The sequence below is a fragment of the Salvelinus namaycush genome, chromosome 29 (assembly GCF_016432855.1).
Source record: "Salvelinus namaycush isolate Seneca chromosome 29, SaNama_1.0, whole genome shotgun sequence".
NCBI lineage: Eukaryota > Metazoa > Chordata > Actinopteri > Salmoniformes > Salmonidae > Salvelinus > Salvelinus namaycush.
The window spans coordinates 9,167,169-9,176,216 of NC_052335.1; the positions used below are offsets into that span (position 1 = coordinate 9,167,169).

General features: G+C 42.9%; 1 long non-coding RNA gene across 1 annotated transcript; it reads right to left on the minus strand.

Annotated features, from left to right (window-relative positions):
* Window positions 1-19: 19 nt before the first annotated feature.
* LOC120024466 lies at window positions 20-5,902 on the minus strand. The gene is made up of 3 exons (XR_005472858.1): window positions 5,875-5,902; window positions 5,565-5,623; window positions 20-77 (listed from the first exon to the last, which is right to left on the minus strand). It is a non-coding gene; the product is annotated as an uncharacterized LOC120024466 (long non-coding RNA).
* Between the last annotated feature and the right edge of the window lie 3,146 nt (window positions 5,903-9,048).

Below are 9,048 nucleotides of genomic sequence, written 5' to 3' on the forward strand. Positions count from 1 at the left end.
AGTAGGTACCTCCATGACACTCCTTTATACTGCGTGTTGAGTTGCAACACGTTCTTTGCCTTGGCTCCAACTGCTGCCTGCAAACATATTACAACAAAGGCACATAAACAACCCATCATGTAACAAATATACTGTATCCTCTCAGCACAAAGGATAATATAAAAGTCAGACACAAGCATGTACTGCTGGTACATTAGTATGCATATGAACACACTTGACTTGCACAAACACTTCGAACATCAATGGGGCATCACTAATGCCAAACGACTCCCTGATAACAAATGATTTGATGGTTCATATCAGGGTTTTTCTGGATCAAAAAGTGGGTTAGGTGGTGGGCATGGCGATATTCCAAGATGGCGTAGCAGTGCGGACGTGTTTGTTGTTGTCCCGTGTACATTTTATGTTTTTTTGTTTTTGTTGTTGTATATATTTCAATATATTTAAACCTTTTTTTCCATTTTTAAATTAAATATACCTTCCAGCAACACGCCTCACCCATTGTGATACGGATCTGCTATTTTTAGACCTTATAGCTAGAACCTCCATCAGGGACTAGCCATCAGAAGCTAACCAGCTAATTGGCTATTAGCTATTTAGTCATTGTTAGCCACTGCTAGCGGCTTTTACCTTTAGCTCAGACACCAGCTGCTTTTAGCCTGGATAATACCTGCCAGTCTGCACAGCACGATAACAACCCTGAGCATATCGGGCTGCTTTTGTCCACTACATCACCGGATTCCTGCCGTAAGCTCTTGACCATTACACTGGATCATCGCAGCTAGCTAGCTGCTACCGAGTGGCCCAGCCCCGAAGCTAGTCTTGAGCCAGGCCCATCTCCCGGCCTGCTCAGTGGACCCTATGATCACTCGGCTACACAGCTGATGCCTCCCGGACCCTTCACTAACACGACTAGAAGCAACCGACGTAATTCCGTCCGATGTGCCCTCAACCGGCCTTTGCCGGACGTCGGTGACGCCCTTGTCCCGAAGCTAGCACCAGTTAGCCTCAAGCCACGCACATCTCCTGGCTAGCGTAGTAACGACTACCTAACGGCTTTCCTGTCTCATCTATTGCTGTTCACTGGACCCTATGATCACTTGGCTACATAGCTGATGTCTGCTGGACTGTTCATTAATCATGGTACTCCATTATGTTTATTTTGTTTATCTGTCGGCCCCAGCCTCGAACTCATGCCCTGTGTGTAATTAACTGACCCTCTCTGCCCATTCATCGCCATTTTACCTGTTGTTGTTGTCTTAGCTGATTACCTATTGTTGTCTTACCCGTTATTGTCTTACCTAGCTCTCCCAATCAACACCTAAGATTGCTTTATGCCTCGCTTTATGTCTCTAATGTCAATATGCCTTGTATACTGTTGGTTAGGGTAGTTATCATTGTTTTATTTTACTGCGGAGCCCCTAGTCCTACTCAGCATGCCTCAGATAGCTCTTTTGTCCCACCTCCCACACATGCGGGGACCTCAACTAGCATAACTAGTGCCTCCAGAGATGCAAGCTCTCTTATCATCACTAAATGCCTAGGTTTACCTCCAATGTACCCGCACCCTTCCATACCCCTGTCTGTACATTATGCCCTGAATCTATCCTACCACGTCCAGAAATCTGTTCCATTCATTCTCTGTTCCCAACGCACTAGACGACCAGTTCTGATAGCCTTTAGCCGTACCCTTACCCTACTCCTCCTCTGTTCCTCGGGTGATGTAGAGGTTAACCCAGGCACTGTGTGTCCCCAGGCATTCTCATTTGTTGACTTCTGTAACCGTAAATGCCTTGGTTTCATGCATGTTAGCATCAGAAGCTTCCTTCCTAAGTTTGTTTTACTCACTGCTTTAGCACACTCCGCCAACCCTGATGTCCTTGCCTGAATCCTGGCTTAGAAAGGCCACCAAAAACTCAGAAATTTCCATCCCCAACTACAACATTTTCCGTCAAGATAGAACTGCCAAAGGGGGAGAAGTTGCAGAGATTGATAGATCTTTTCAGGCTTACTTTCCAGGTCTGTGCACAAACAGTTCAAGTTTCTAATTTAAAAAATGAATCTCTCCAGAAGTAAGTTTCTCACTGTTGCCGCCTGTTATAGACCCCCCTCAGCTCCCAGCTTTACCCTGGACACCATATGTGAATTGATTGCCCCCCATCTATCTTCAGAGTTCGTTCTGTTAGGTGACCTAAACTAGGATATGCTTAACACCCCGGCAGGCCTACAATCTAAGCTAGATGCCCTCAAACTCACACAAATTATCAAGGAACCCACCAGGTACAACCCTAAATCTGTAAACATGGGCACCCTCATAGATATTATCCTGACCAACTTGCCCTCCAAATACACCTCTGCTGTTTTCAATCAGGATCTCAGCGATCACTGCCTCATTGCCTGAATCCGTTATGGGTCCGCGGTCAAACGACCACTCCTCATCACTGTCAAACACTCCCAAAAACACTTCTGCAAGCAGGCCTTTCTAATCAACCTGGCCTCATCCCGTCAGTAGAGGATGCCTGGTTGCTCTTTAAAAGTAATTTCCTCACCATCTTAAATAAGTATGCCCCTTTCAAAAAATGTAGAACTATGAACAGCTATAGCCCTTGGTTCACTCCAGACCTGACTGCCCTCGACCATCACAAAAACATCCTGTGGCGTACAGCACTAGCATCGAATAGACCCTGCGATATGCAACTTTTCAGGGTAGTCAGGAACCAATACACACAGTCAGTTAGGAAAGCAAAGGCTAGCTTTTTAAAACAGAAATTTGCAACCTGTAGCTCTAACTACAAAACGTTTTGGGACACTGTAAAGTCCATGGAGAATAAGAGCACCTCCGCCCACTGCACTGAGGCTAGGAAACACTGTCACCACCGATAAATCCACAATAATCGAGAATTTCAATAAGCATTTCTCTTCGGCTGGCCATGCTTTCCTCCTGGCTACTCCAACCCCCGGCCAACAGCTCCGCACCCCCCCCAGCTACTTGCCCAAGCCTCCCCAGCTTCTACTTCACCCAAATCCAGATAGCTGATGTTCTGAAAGAGCTGCAAAACCTGGACCCGTACAAATCAGCTGGGCTAGACAATCTGGACCCTCTCTTTCTAAAATTATCCGCCGCCATTGTTGCAACCCCTATTACTAGTCTGTTCAACCTCTCCTTCGTATCGTCCAAGATTCCTAAAGATTGGAAAGCTGCCATGGTCATCCCCCTCTTCAAAGGGGGTGACACTCTAGACCCAAACTGTTACAGACCTATATCCATCCTGCTCTGCCTTTCTAAAGTCTTTGAAAGCCAAGTTAACAAACAGATCACTGACCATTTCGAATCCCACCGTACCTTCTCAGCTGTGCAATCCGGTTTCCGAGCTGGTCACGGGTGCACCTCAGCCACGCTCAAGGTTCTAAACGATATCATAACCGCCATTGATAAAAGACAGTACTGTGCAGCCATCTTCATCGACCTGGCCAAGGCTTTCGACTGTGTCAATCACAGTATTCTTATCGGCAGACTCAACAGCCTTGGTTTCTTTTCTCAAATGACTGCCTCGCCTAGTTCACCAATTTCTTCTCAGAAAGAGTTCAGTGTGTCAAATCGGAGGGCCTGTTGTCCGGACCTCTGGTAGTCTCTATGGGGGTACCACAGGGTTAAATTCTCAGGCCGACTCTTTTCTCTGTATATATCAACGATGTCGCTCTTGCTGCGGGTGATTCCTTGACCCACCGCACGCGGACGACACCATTCTGTATACATCTGGCCCTTCTTTGGACACTGTGTTAACAAACCTCCAAACGAGCTTCAATGTCATACATCACTCCCTCCGTGGCCTCCAACTGCTCTTTAAATGCTAGTAAAACTAAATGCATGCTCTTCAAACTGATCACTGCCCGCACCCGCCTGCCCGACTAGCATCACTACTCTGGACGGTTCTGACTTAGAATATGTGGACTACAAATACCTAGGTGTCTGGCTAGACTGTTAACTCTCCTTCCAGACTTATATTAGGCATCTCCAATCCAAAATTAAATCTACAATCAGCTTCCTTTCGCAACAAAGCCTCCTTCACTCACGCTGCCAAACATACCCTTGTAAATCTGACTATCCTACCGATCCTCGACTTCGGCGATGTCATTTACAAAATAGCCTCCAACACTCTACTCAGCAAACTGGATGCAGTCTATCACAGTGCCATCCGTTTTGTCACCAAAGCCCCATATACCACCCACCATTGCGACCTGTATGCTCTCGTCGGCTGGCCCTCGCTACATATTCGGCGCCAAACCCACTGGCTCCAGGTCATCTATAAGTCTTTGCTAGGTAAAGCGCCGCCTTATCTCAGCTCACTGGTCACCATAGCAACACCCACCCGTAGCACACGCCCCAGCAGGTATATCTCACTGGTCATCCCCAAAGCCAACACCTCTTTTGGCCGCCTTTCCTTTCAGTTCTCCGCTGCCAATGACTGGAACGAATTGCAAAAATCGCTGAAGTTGGAGACTTATATCTCCCTCACTAACTTTAAGCATCAGCTATCTGAGTAGCTTACCAATCGCGGCAGCTGTACCTTACCTCAACCCCATATTGTTTTTATTTACTTTTGTGCTCTTTTGCACACCAGTATTTCTACTTGCACATCATCATCTGCACATCTATCACTCCACTGTTAATTTGCTAAATTGTAATTACTTCGCTACTATGGCCTATTTATTGCCTACCTCCTTTCTCCATTAGCACACACTGTATATAGATTTTTCTATTGTGTTATTGACTGTACTTTTGTTTATCCCATGTGTAACTCTTGTGTTGTTGTTTTTTGTTGCACTGCTTTGCTTCATCTTGGCCAGGTCGCAGTTGTAAATGAGAACTTGACCTCAACTGGCCTACCTGGTTAAATAAAGGTGGGAAAAAAGAACAACAAAAAAAGAATGAGCGAGGTCAGACATCCGCACGGCTACATTTTAGAGAACATTTTAGAGGCCCCCAACTTGGCGCTGTAGAGAAATTTGAGCATTTCTATGTCAATTTCCAGCAATTCTACACATTTTTCTTTTTCTCAAACATAATAACAAAATGAATACTGCTAAATTCATATTTTTTGGAATCTTTAATTCTCCCTGACTGTCTAGCTTTTATTTAGGTGATTGTTAGTTCCCAAAGAGGATATTATAAAAACATCTATATGTCCATTCTCTTTTCTACATACTTTGTATCTGGTTTTAGTCGTTTAAGTTTACATTTAAAGCATTTTTCATCCCTAAAATGCACCAAGTGTTGTTTTTTTTTACACTGTTTGGACTTTTAGGGCCAGCCCAAGGATTACAATGGCATAAAAATCCCTGGATATGTCAGCAAATTTGCTATCAGCACATTCAGATTGTGCATGCATGGGTGCTTGTAAAATAGAACAAAGGCGTGCACACACACACACACACACACACACACACACACACACACACACACACACACACACACACACACACACACACACACACACACACACACACACACACACACACACACACACACACACACACACACACCAACATAAACACTCTCTTACAGTGTTTGAGTCTCCCAGTGCTGCCACCACCTTGATGTCTCCTGGTCGCAGCTTATGAACTGGGGACAGAGGAACAGATTGATACATAAACACAAATACACCAGCATCTCTTTACTTTCCATTGTCCATAATGTTACAACAAATTAATCATACACTGTTGGGTTTCGACACCTATCTCAGACACGTTGTGTGATTGGTGTGGTGAGGGGGTTGGACAAATGTTATGCAACCAGATCATTGGCCTTCCCTCAGTCATGCACTTCCTCTTATGAAACCTTGTCACCTCTTACTACACTTTTCTCACTCTCACCTGATGTAGGCACAGAGGTGGATGGAGCAAAATTTCCACAAGGGAAGTCACTTCCCCAGTTCTGGGAGAGAAGACAGACAACATATTGACAGATGAATGTGAGACAGCATTGTCAAATATTGAATACCTAAATTAACGAGTAACACATTGCTGTAATACCAGTTATCATTACTCCTCTATAACTTGAAAGTTTTGACTTGGTCCACCTTATCTACACATGTAACTTTTTTACTGGAGGGCACAGAGATTTAAACCTGGAATGGTGGACTACCGTAATTGGTGGAAGTGTTGGGGTGGGTTCCTCATAGGTGTAGTTGCTGTTGACATAGGTCCGCACGAATGGTGAGGTCTTGGGGGAAGACAGAGACACGGTTGTATCAGCTAAACATATAGTACTATCAACACTTTATATTCATGAATTGACATGTTCTAATTGCACTCTTTTCTGTAAAACTCCAAAAGGGTTACCAAAATATCTCAGTAAATGCAATGAAATAAAGTGAAGACGTCACAGTAGTTCTATAGTTCCGACAATTGTAAACATATTGTCTTAATGTTGTACCTTAGAGGGGCATTTCACAGGGATATCATCATTAAAGTCCTGTTGGGCAGTCTTTTTGCCCAGAGGCTCCAGCTAGTGGAACACAAAAGCAACAAGAATGATTCAGCAACATGTCAGAGAATTGAAAAGAACTGGGAGGATTGTATTATAGCTTGCATTTCAACTCAAGGTGTTATTTGTGTCTCAATTTTGTGAATCTTCCTTTATGTCCCTCAGTGCAACACAGTGTTGTGTTTTGAGTAGTGACAGTCAGAGCCATATGCTGTATATGTTATGACATGTCACATTTATTGGCACATGTATATATGAAATGTCAGGCTCTATATAATATATAGATGGATATATGTGAGGTGGCCTACGAGAACCTGTCAGGTGTCGCAGATGACTTATTGTTAGGAAAAAAGCAAAATGCAACAAAAATTAGTTTTTGTGGAAATATAGATTTTGGTTGTTTTGAATACTTTAAACCCTTTACTTTATTGTAATGTAAAAATATTGCATTATTACTTAAGGAAAATTGTTGATTTCCATTTTTTTTTATGTTAGCTTGCATGCTCGATGTGAAAACGCTAGCTCAAACTTCCCCGACCTGAGTGTCGCAGCTGACTTGGCCTATTTAAGATAACATGCTACAGATCAATTACATCAGGCTGGTTTAGACACAGGATAATTAGCTAGATTGTTATTAATGTAGTCGTATAAAGTTGTCATTTACAATCAACAATGTAGTTATGAATACAAGTGGGTCGGATTTTAATTTTGTCTAAAAGTAGCCATACGCCGTAGCTAATGAGTAACGTTCATAAAAGAGGTTCAGAGTTTCTTCCGATGTTGCTTGATCAGTGGTTAGGCCTATTAGCTGGCAAAAATGTCATGAAAAGTTATGAAAATATATTAAAAGTATTGCAGTAATTTCAGCCGTTCACAATTATTTAGATTTTAGGTAGCAAAGCAATCAATATCCTATCAGTGGCTGTTCTAGCTTGTATGGCTCTCTGGGCTACCCCCCCCCCTTTAGGTAGCAAAGCAATCAATATCCTATCAGTGGCTGTTCTAGCTTGTATGGCTCTCTGGGCTACCCCCCCCCCCCCCCCCCCCCCCCTCCCACCAAAAAAAGCACCATTCTGCACTAACAGTCATTGTTATTCAGACATTAGGAACAACACACATAAATAATCATAACATTTAAAACTATATACATATAAAAAATATATACAAAAATAAGACTCATAAATATCAGAAAGATGTAACAAAGACAAATAGAAACTAATTTGTTGATTTGTCACTCAAGCATCAATACATTACCCATCCCCCAACACTATCAACCAAGAGTCAAGACTAAACCAATTCACCTTGGTGGTGTGCAGACTGCTTTTATATTATTCTTAATGATTTTGCACAACCCAGAAAAATGTCTGTGAAACTATATATTCACATTATTATGAATTTATTGTGATTTATTTAGTAGCATTTCATAGTGTGACTGATTTTAATAATTGCGTTAGTACTGTACAAAGTTAGAGGTGCGCTATTTGATAAGATTCCCCCGCTCCCCCTACCTTCCCAGGCAGTAGCCTGCCTAGCTCACAAACTAGAATGAGAGTGCCCACTCCGACAAGGTTAATTGATCCACAGTCCCACACGGTGACATGATATCATTGACGTGCAAATGAGCGATAGAAAACCGATCGCGCAAATGTCACCATTCCGAATTTTTTTGTGCACCGCCATCTAACCATATATATATATATATACAGTTAAAGTCGGAAGTTTACATACACCTTAGCCAAATACATTTCAAAACTCCGTTTTTCACAATTCCTGACATTTAATCCTAATAAAAATTCCCTGTCTTAGGCCAGTTAAGATCACCACTTTATTTTAAGAATGTGAAATGTCCGAATAATATTTGAGAGAATTTTTTATTTCATCTTTTATTTCTTTCATCACATTCCCAGTAGGTCAGAAGTTTACATACACTCAATTAGTATTTGGTAGCATTGCCTTTAAATTGTTTAACTTGGGTCAAACGTTTCGGGTAGCCTTCACAAGCTTCCCACAATAAGTTGGGTGAATTTTGGCCCATTCCTCCTGACAGAGTTGGTGTAACTGAGTCAGGTTTGTAGGCCTCCTTGCTCACACACGCTTTTTCAGTTCTGCCCACAAATTTTCTATAGGATTGAGGTTAGGCCTTTGTGATGGCCACTCCAATACCTTGACTTTGTTGTCCTTAAGCCATTTTGCCACAACTTTGGAAGTATGCTTGGGGTCATTGTCCATTTGGAAGACCCATTTGTGACCAAGCTTTAACTTCCTGACTGATGTTGTTTCAATATATCCACATCATTTTCCTGCCTCATGGTGCCATCTATTTTGTGAAGTACACCAGTCCCTCCTGCAGCAAAGCACCCCCACAACATGATGCTGCCACCCCCTGCTTCACGGCTGGGATGGTGTTCTTCGGCTTGCAAGCGTCCCCCTTTTTCCTCCAAACATAACGATGGTCATTATGGCCAAACAGTTCTATTTTTGTTTCATCAGACCACAGGACATTTCTCCAAAAAGTATGATCTTTGTCCCCATGTGCAGTTGCAAACCGTAGTCTGGCTTTT